Here is an 8,216-nt window from a genome sequence, read left to right on the forward strand (position 1 = left end):
CATATTCTGTAAATTGAATTTGTTGTAACTTCATTGTTTCTATATATTTTTAACTTAGTGCTGGCAGCTTTCCCATTGCGCCTGCTCCGTAGCATCCGATTGTTCCTGAGTGCATTCTTTCTTTCATATCCGTTTTAAGTTGTGACGAATTCTCACGTTGCTAGCTTGATTCTTTCTCAAAGCGTTGATATCCGCCATTGAACCTCGTCTTATCGCTAACACTGACAAGAAGGAACACGGATTCCGAATACTCATTTCGAATGATCACATATTCTTTATAAATTGTTCACAGTAATGAAAGCGATAAAAACTTCCTTAAGGAAGTAAGTTTTTCTTGATTTATTTTACTTTCAAAGAAGATCCACATACATTAGTTCGTTTAGGAGTGTTTTCACTAAATGTAAACGTTATGCTGCAGTGTCGAAATGATACTATAAAGAAGGAAAGGATATGAGCATATCCTCCTTTACAAAATTTTCCTTATATATATATATATATAGTTCGATTCTCTGGTTTATACATTGAATTGCAATCCAGTATTTAATAACCGCAAGTCAATCGAGTGCATTCAACATATTAAGCGTTGATTGGTTCAGTCTTTGTGATTACCAAACGAATCAACAAAAAAGGTCTCTTCGAAGGTGTCACGTAATAATAATAATATTATTATTATTATGAACAGTAGACACAGGTTTATATATTTTTGCTTCTTTTTTTATGTGACCACCACTCACGAAAAGTTATAAGATTATAGTACATTAGTAACGAGTAGCTAATGACTTCTTCCTATATGTTTATTTTGTGTGTGTATAGATATATATATATAATGGGGTACAGGGGTGCTTAAGGGTCAAAGCTGTATAACTGAGAGGAGACCTCCACATAGCCTTTAAAGGAATGCGGAGAACCGACCAGGGCTTCTGACCTAATGTCCAATCCTCACCTTCTCGTGGTGCACCCTGTTGGGTATCTACTTTGATACTGAACGAACGAGGATGGGCTGACAATTTGGGATTTAGCCGACCAAATTGTATTCTTATTGGTTAAACCAAAATAAAAAATGATGGTACAACATGACAAAATTTCATGCCGGCTGGGGCGTCGCCCGGTTAAACAAGGCCCCCGTTGTTTTCGCCAGGGAACCAGGGCGAACAGCGAAAAGTCAGCTACTGGAACAAATCTGAAAACAAACCCCAACTCAACATCACCAGAGTTAAAGTTCGGTACTATCAACGTAAGAAGCCTGAATGGCAAAGAAATGGAGCTAGCTGAGGAATTAGATAAGTACCAGATCGACATAATAGGGGTGACTGAAACAAAAAAGACCAAAACTGGTGAGATCTTTCTGAGCAATAAATACAAAATGTTATATTCAGGCAATAACAATCAAGGAAAAGAAGGAGTAGCCATAGTATTCAACACAAAATACGAGGCTAATCTTCTTGAATGGCAGTCAGTCTCAAGTAGAGAATGTGGGCAAATATGAGAATGGGGAACTGGACAATGAGACTTATTTGTGCCTATGGTCCCACAGAAGGTTCTACTAAGGTAGAAGTGGAGGAATATTTTGAGGCTTTAGAAAAAGCAACTGACACAATGAAAAAGGAAAAGTTGGTCCTTGTTGAGGATCTAAATAGTAGAGTAGGAAATGATTGTGAGACATACAAAAATATTTTGGGAAAATTTGGAGAAAAGAGCAAAGCTAATAATAATGGCAAATATCTGTTGGATTTCTCTCAGGACATGGACTGGTTATTATTAACACCATGTTCCAACATAAAAATGTGCACAAATTCACATGGAGAGAAGAGGCTAGGAATAAGAAAAGTCTCATTGACTATGTTATTGTTGATAGTGATGTTTTCTCCCTGGTGCAGGACACCAGAGTGTACAGAGGATTTGAAATTGGAAGTGATCACTATTTAGTCTTGAGCAGGATAAAATTGATTTTCATATTGAAAAGAATAACATGTAAGAAAGTTTTAAAGCGAATAAAAGTTGAGCAGCTCTCAGATGTAAACTGTAGACTAAAATACAGAAATATTATTGAAAAGAAAATGAAAGAGTTTGAGAACAGGAATCAAACCTTGGAGATTCAGTGGCAAACTCTGAAGGAAACATTGATTGATTCTGCCAGAGAGGCATGTGGTGAGGTTGTGTGCAAAGATAAAAAAATCAGAACTCCCTGGTGGACACAGGAAGTTAAAGAGGCAGTGAAGGAAAAGAAGAAAGCATTTCAAAAGTTCCTGGCAAATAAGTCAGCTTTTACTCTTACAGAATACAGAGACAAATGTAAGAAAGCTAAACAGTGTGTAAAACTAGCTAAACAAAAGTCATGGGAGGACTTTGGCAAGAATATAGAAAATAAATATCAAGAAGGTGGCAAAATATTCTGGAGATTGTTGAAGAAGCTTAGGAATGGAGGAAAGAGTGCTGTAAAAGGAATTAGAGATGATAAAGGTGAAATGAAAACAGGAGAAAAAGATATCCTTGAAGTATGGAGTAATTACTTTGAAAAACTGCTAAATGAAACAAGCAGTGATGACAGCACAGTGATAAAAAACACTGACCAGGCATGCAGTCAGGAATACATATCCATACTTGAAGTAGAAAAAGCCATCAAAGGCTTGAAATGTGGAAAGGCAGCAGGAGTAGATGATATTCGACCAGAAATGCTGAAGTATGGTGGTATAAGAGTCTTACAGTGGCTGCACTGCATAGTTCAGAAAGCCTGGACAGAGGGACGAATTCCCGATGATTGGAGTAGAGCTCTCATAGTACCCATATATAAAAAGGGAAATAAAACTGAATGTGAGAATTACAGAGGTATTTCCCTACTGAGTGTTCCTGGCAAGATCTATGCAAGTATACTTGAGAAACGGTTGAGAAGAATTGTGGAAGAAAAGCTTGGTGAAGAACAAGCTGGATTCAGGCCAAATAGAGGCTGTCAGGATCAGATCTTCACTTTACGACAAATAGTCGAGAAAGCATGGGAATATAACAAAGATCTCTATTTAAGTTTTGTCGATTTGGAAAAGGCATATGACAAGGTGCCAAGAGAGAAGCTATTCAATACGCTGCAGTTATATGGTGTCAATGGGGCATTATATCAAGCAATACTTAGTCTTTATTTGAGTTGTGAGTCAGCAGTTAGAATTGAAGGAAGTACAGGAAGATGGTTTAATGTTAAATCTGGTGTGAGACAAGGATGTACATTATCCCCTCCGTTATTCATTATCTATATGGATCACATTATGAAGGAATGTGGTATTAAACCTGATATCAAAATTGGAGATGTTAATGTCAGCTCTTTGCTTAATGCGGATGATGTTATACTTCTAAATAAATCCGCTACAAGTCTGCAAGATTCTCTAACTAAATTGAATAGCTGTTGTAATAGATATGGTATGAAGGTCAGCAATAAAAAGACAATGAAAATAGGCAGAATCACTGAAAATGTCAACTGTGTTGTGAATGGAGAACCTGTGGAACAAGTAAAACATTTCAGCTACTTAGGCACGATTTTTACTGAAGATGGTAAACTAAATATAGAAATAGACAACAGAATCAGCAAAGCTGGTATCGTGGGAAGTCAATTGAATAAATTCATATGGAATAAGAAAGAAATTAGTCGGAACACTAAATTAGCTGTATACAAGACTGTGTTCAAACCAATTTTAACTTATGGATCTGAGAGCTGGGTCAGAAGTAAAACACTTGACCAAAAACTAGAGACCGCAGATATGAGAGTCCTGAGAAAGATTAGAGGCGTGAACAGATGGCATCAATGGCAATATCATATTAAAAATGAGGATATTAGGAAAGAACTTGACATTGTCAGCATCCAGGAATGCGTTAGCAGAGCTAATCTCAGATGGTATGGTCACTTAAATAGAATGGGAGAGGAAAGATTAGCAAAACAAGTGTTCTCTGCCAGGTTGGCAGGAAAACGACCCAGAGGAAGACCAAGATATAGGTGGATTGATACGGTACAAAGTGCCTTAGACGATAGAAATATAAGATCTGATAATGTTGGAGTCTTGACAAGTAACAGACTGATTTGGAGGAAAATTGTAGATAGGAAGTTAGTAATGATGTAATTTTTTCATGTAGTACTGTCATATCCTGTACACCCCTTGAGGGTACATGGCAGGAATTTGATGATGATGATGATATATAATGGGACGTAGAAAGTTTTTTTACCTTGGGTATAATATATGTTAAAGATAGCAAGCTATTTTACACCTGGTTTTTAATCCATTTCCCAAATAAGCAAACAGACAAGTAAGTCAAGTTTGTGCCTGCACGTAGTGCAAGTCTGGGTGACCCGTAAAGAAGCGCAAGTCTTAGGCAACTCGTGGTATGGAATAAGCTCTGATCACTAAGCCTGGCTCCCACTGATGAGACCTCAATAAAGGTCGAAACCGGTCTAGGTAGTGGCCCCTTGCCTTTAATGCATAGCATCATACATCTCCTCAAGGAGATGTGTTTTGCATTAAGGGTAAATATTAAAAATAGTGATCAGAGCTTATTCCACCTTTACCACGAGTTGCCTAAGACTTGCACTACTTTACGTGTCACCCAGACTTGCACTACTTGCAGGGCAAACTTGACTTTACTTGTTTGTTTGCTTACTTGGGAAATGGATTAAAAACTAGGTTTAAAATAGCTTGGTATCTATAACATATAATGGGATATATATATAGAGAGAGATACTGAATTTAATATATATATATATTTCATTAGTCTCAGATGGAACTATCATTTGAAATTGTCTCAGAAATAAAAATGGTATTTAGAATGGAAGAAATCACTCATCAGCGTACCCTGAAGTTTCAACTACGGAAATTACTGCATCGAAGCTAACTAAACTGTTATAATATGCAATCGTTTCTAATAAAATGGGATTATAAAAGGGAAGTGCTTTTCTTATCTTGAGCCAAGTTCTCTTCTAGCAGTAGAAATTTAACAGTTTCCATTGCTTGTTAAGTTCCCATTGTGCCGAATGGTTAAATGTACTCCCACAAATCGTGGCTCAGTCGGATTGAAAAATGCCCTATGACTGGAAAGACGTGGGTTCCAATCAATTCTAGGATGCTAAGGATCGGCTAATGCATTTTCACTTTTCAAGTGAAAATGCATTAGCCGATCTCATACAGGAGTGGCAGGATTTTTCCTTCCTGAAACTCTGCTTCTTAATTCCACAGAATAAGCAAACCTGTCATGAAGATATAATGCAGTGGTCGCTAATAGCGTTTCTTGTTTCGGTGTTAATAGCAAATATAACCCAATCAAATAACCGACCATATCTTTTCAATAAATGTATACAGCGGTAGAATAGGTTCACCTCTGTTTTAGAATTTCAATTCTCAGCTATCATAAAGCCTTGAGCGAAGTTTTGTTATTTGAGCAATTCTGTCACGTGAGTGTGCTTTTGTAACAAAATCAAAGAGTATTCCAAAATTTACAACATGCTTTAAAAAAAAAACGGATCCGTTTGAGGCTAATGTATTGCTTTAGGCATATCATTCTGTTTTGTTGAATGACGTATATCTCAAATCTTGCAAACGAAGTCTAAACTGGAACAATTCCCCTAAGACTGCAAATATGAAATTTAAGATACATGCACTGAAAGTCCTTCCGGATTATCTTGTTCTCCGATTGATGGGAAAATGATTCGTAGATATATTTTGAGAAATCACCTCTTGTCCTTAATATCAATGCCGCAGTCTACAGTGGTTGCAAAATTCTTCTGACAAATAAAGCTCAAGAATAAGGTCAGGAATTACTTTCTTCTGAAAGTAGTTCCTAACTTTGTTTCATCACTCCAGAGGAAAGAAAGTAGGAATATAGGAAGGAAATATTCAGAAATGCAAATTCTTTAAAGAAATAACGAAACAAAAGTGGCATAAAATATTTAGATGAATATGCGCAGTTCCTTATTCAATACATTCATTTTAATTACGTAAAAACTATATTTTTTTTCCATTGCCATTTTGAAAATATACTCAGAAGAAATTACCTTTTTACTAATCATGCCAACCATTCCAGTAACAGATCCATTCTTTGAGGGATTTCCCCACCTCTGATCTGCAGGAGTCACAATCTTGTATCTAAATTGCAAGAGAAATAGTATTTTATTACTATTCTTCTGTCTCTGCTCAACTTAATCTGGTCCACATGCTTTTAATAATTATAATAGGATTAATTATTAAACTAATATTAATTACTCTTAACTTCCACTTAACTCGTAGTCAATTCGTAAGTCAAGCGGAAAGTTCGTAGCCAACTTCAACGTCTATAATCTGTAAATAACAAAATTTAACGAAACAGCCAACACAACATTAGTCTTGCTCCATAAACTGACATCTGTATGTCATCTATATCTGCAGGATTTTTAATTCTTAGCCTTCTAATTTCATTTGTCTTTTATTCTTGCTCTTTTGTATGCCTATGTACATCTACTGTTGTATACCTTCTTCATTAATCTCAATCTTATGTTTTCTGATACAATTGTTAAAAGTTCAGATCGAAATAATATAAAATATATAAAAAAACGCTTGCCTAGTTATTCTTATAAGATAAAAATTTATTGAATTTTTATCTAAATTTATTGAATTTAATCTAAAACTTTCATAAATATGGCAATCATTTTTTTACCTTAAAAAATCCTTAAAACGTCTAAGTTCTCAACACTTACTTAAATTTCAGTTTTTCCGAAAACAACTGAAGCAGGCGATACTCGCATCCTCCAGTAGGAATGAGACTTCCATCCTCGCTTTTGTGTATTTCGAATTTGCTTGTCCTCTGTAAAAAGAGTAATATGAAATAGGAACTGCGTATGCTACACTTTAAAATGATTATTCAATATACTTTGGATATGACTGCTTAAAATAAACGTGAACAGATTGAAGAAATGCATCATCAATATTATAAGTTTTTTATAGCTGTAGATGATTCTTAACTATTGGCGTCATCAGAGAACGATAGAAAGGGTGAAATAACAGCTTGCGAACTTACAGCGACAACCTGAAAGTTAGATGATAAACAGCCATCTTTGTGGGATGTCAGGAACCGACGAAATGATCAGCATATTTTTTAATTTAATTATAAGCCACATGCATGAATACGTGTGGCTTAAAAAAATCCATTCGCGTGTTCCACGTCCCTCCTCTTTCAACTGAAAACAACAGCCCTAAAAAAGTTAGAGAAAGAATGGTTTCTATAATAAAGAAAAAAACTCTGAAGGCCTTCGGACTCGTGTCACGAATATACACGTAATCTTATTTACAATCTTAACGATGTTCGTCACAACTTGAAATCTGGCAAAGCTGTACTTAGATGAATTTTCCCAATTACTCTTTTTTACCTCAAAGTTGGCATTAGTGCATTTGTTCGTACACATCCATCCCACGTCTGAGAATTTTCAGCTAAATGTCCTCTTTCTGTTATTCTTTAACTACACATCTCTGCCTAATTTTATCAACTCGATTTGTTGTCTGCATCGTTGTCCTAATGCCACTCAATATTATGAAATCTTTGAGTTCATTCTTTCTCTATTCTTTCTTTCTTTTCATTTTCTTTGTTAGTTTTTTTCCAGTGCAACTTTTTTAATAGCGAAGTAGTTTTCAATGGTGATTTCAATGATCACAACTTCAACTCTTTTTTTCTTATCTTACTATCCCGCAACTCGGCTAGTTCATTGATCAAAATAGGCAAACTGGCCAGAAGAATACAAACCATTCACATTAATACACTGGCCTCATAAAGTTGTTTCGGCTGTAACTCCAAAACATGTTCCAGCTGTAGAGATAATGCAGGCAAAGATGCCGAGGAATTTGCTCTCACTAGCAATCTTACACATACCTTTTACATGCTAACTCGAATACAAGGTAAGCTTAGTAATTCTACAAGATTCTCGATCTCTTCCTCAACACTTAACATTCTAATACACTGAGAAGTTTATTAGAGGCAAGCGACACACTTTAATGGTTCGAACAGGAATATTAAAAAAGTCGTTGTTATTTGTAATCATTTCATTCACAATTTGTGACAGGAATTTTCCGAAGAAGCTGATGAAAAAATTATTATTAGTAGTAATCATTTCGATTTTCTAAACATATTTCTTCGTTTCAGAAGCATTGTATGTGTTCTCATACCTGCTTGTCTTCCTTTGTAGTCAATTTGAAGATATCTTGAAATTAAATTTATTTTCC

Source organism: Typopeltis vanoorti, chromosome 4 (assembly GCF_054136105.1).
Source record: "Typopeltis vanoorti isolate ZY-2024b chromosome 4, IOZ_Tvanoo_1.0, whole genome shotgun sequence".
Taxonomy (NCBI): domain Eukaryota; kingdom Metazoa; phylum Arthropoda; class Arachnida; order Uropygi; family Thelyphonidae; genus Typopeltis; species Typopeltis vanoorti.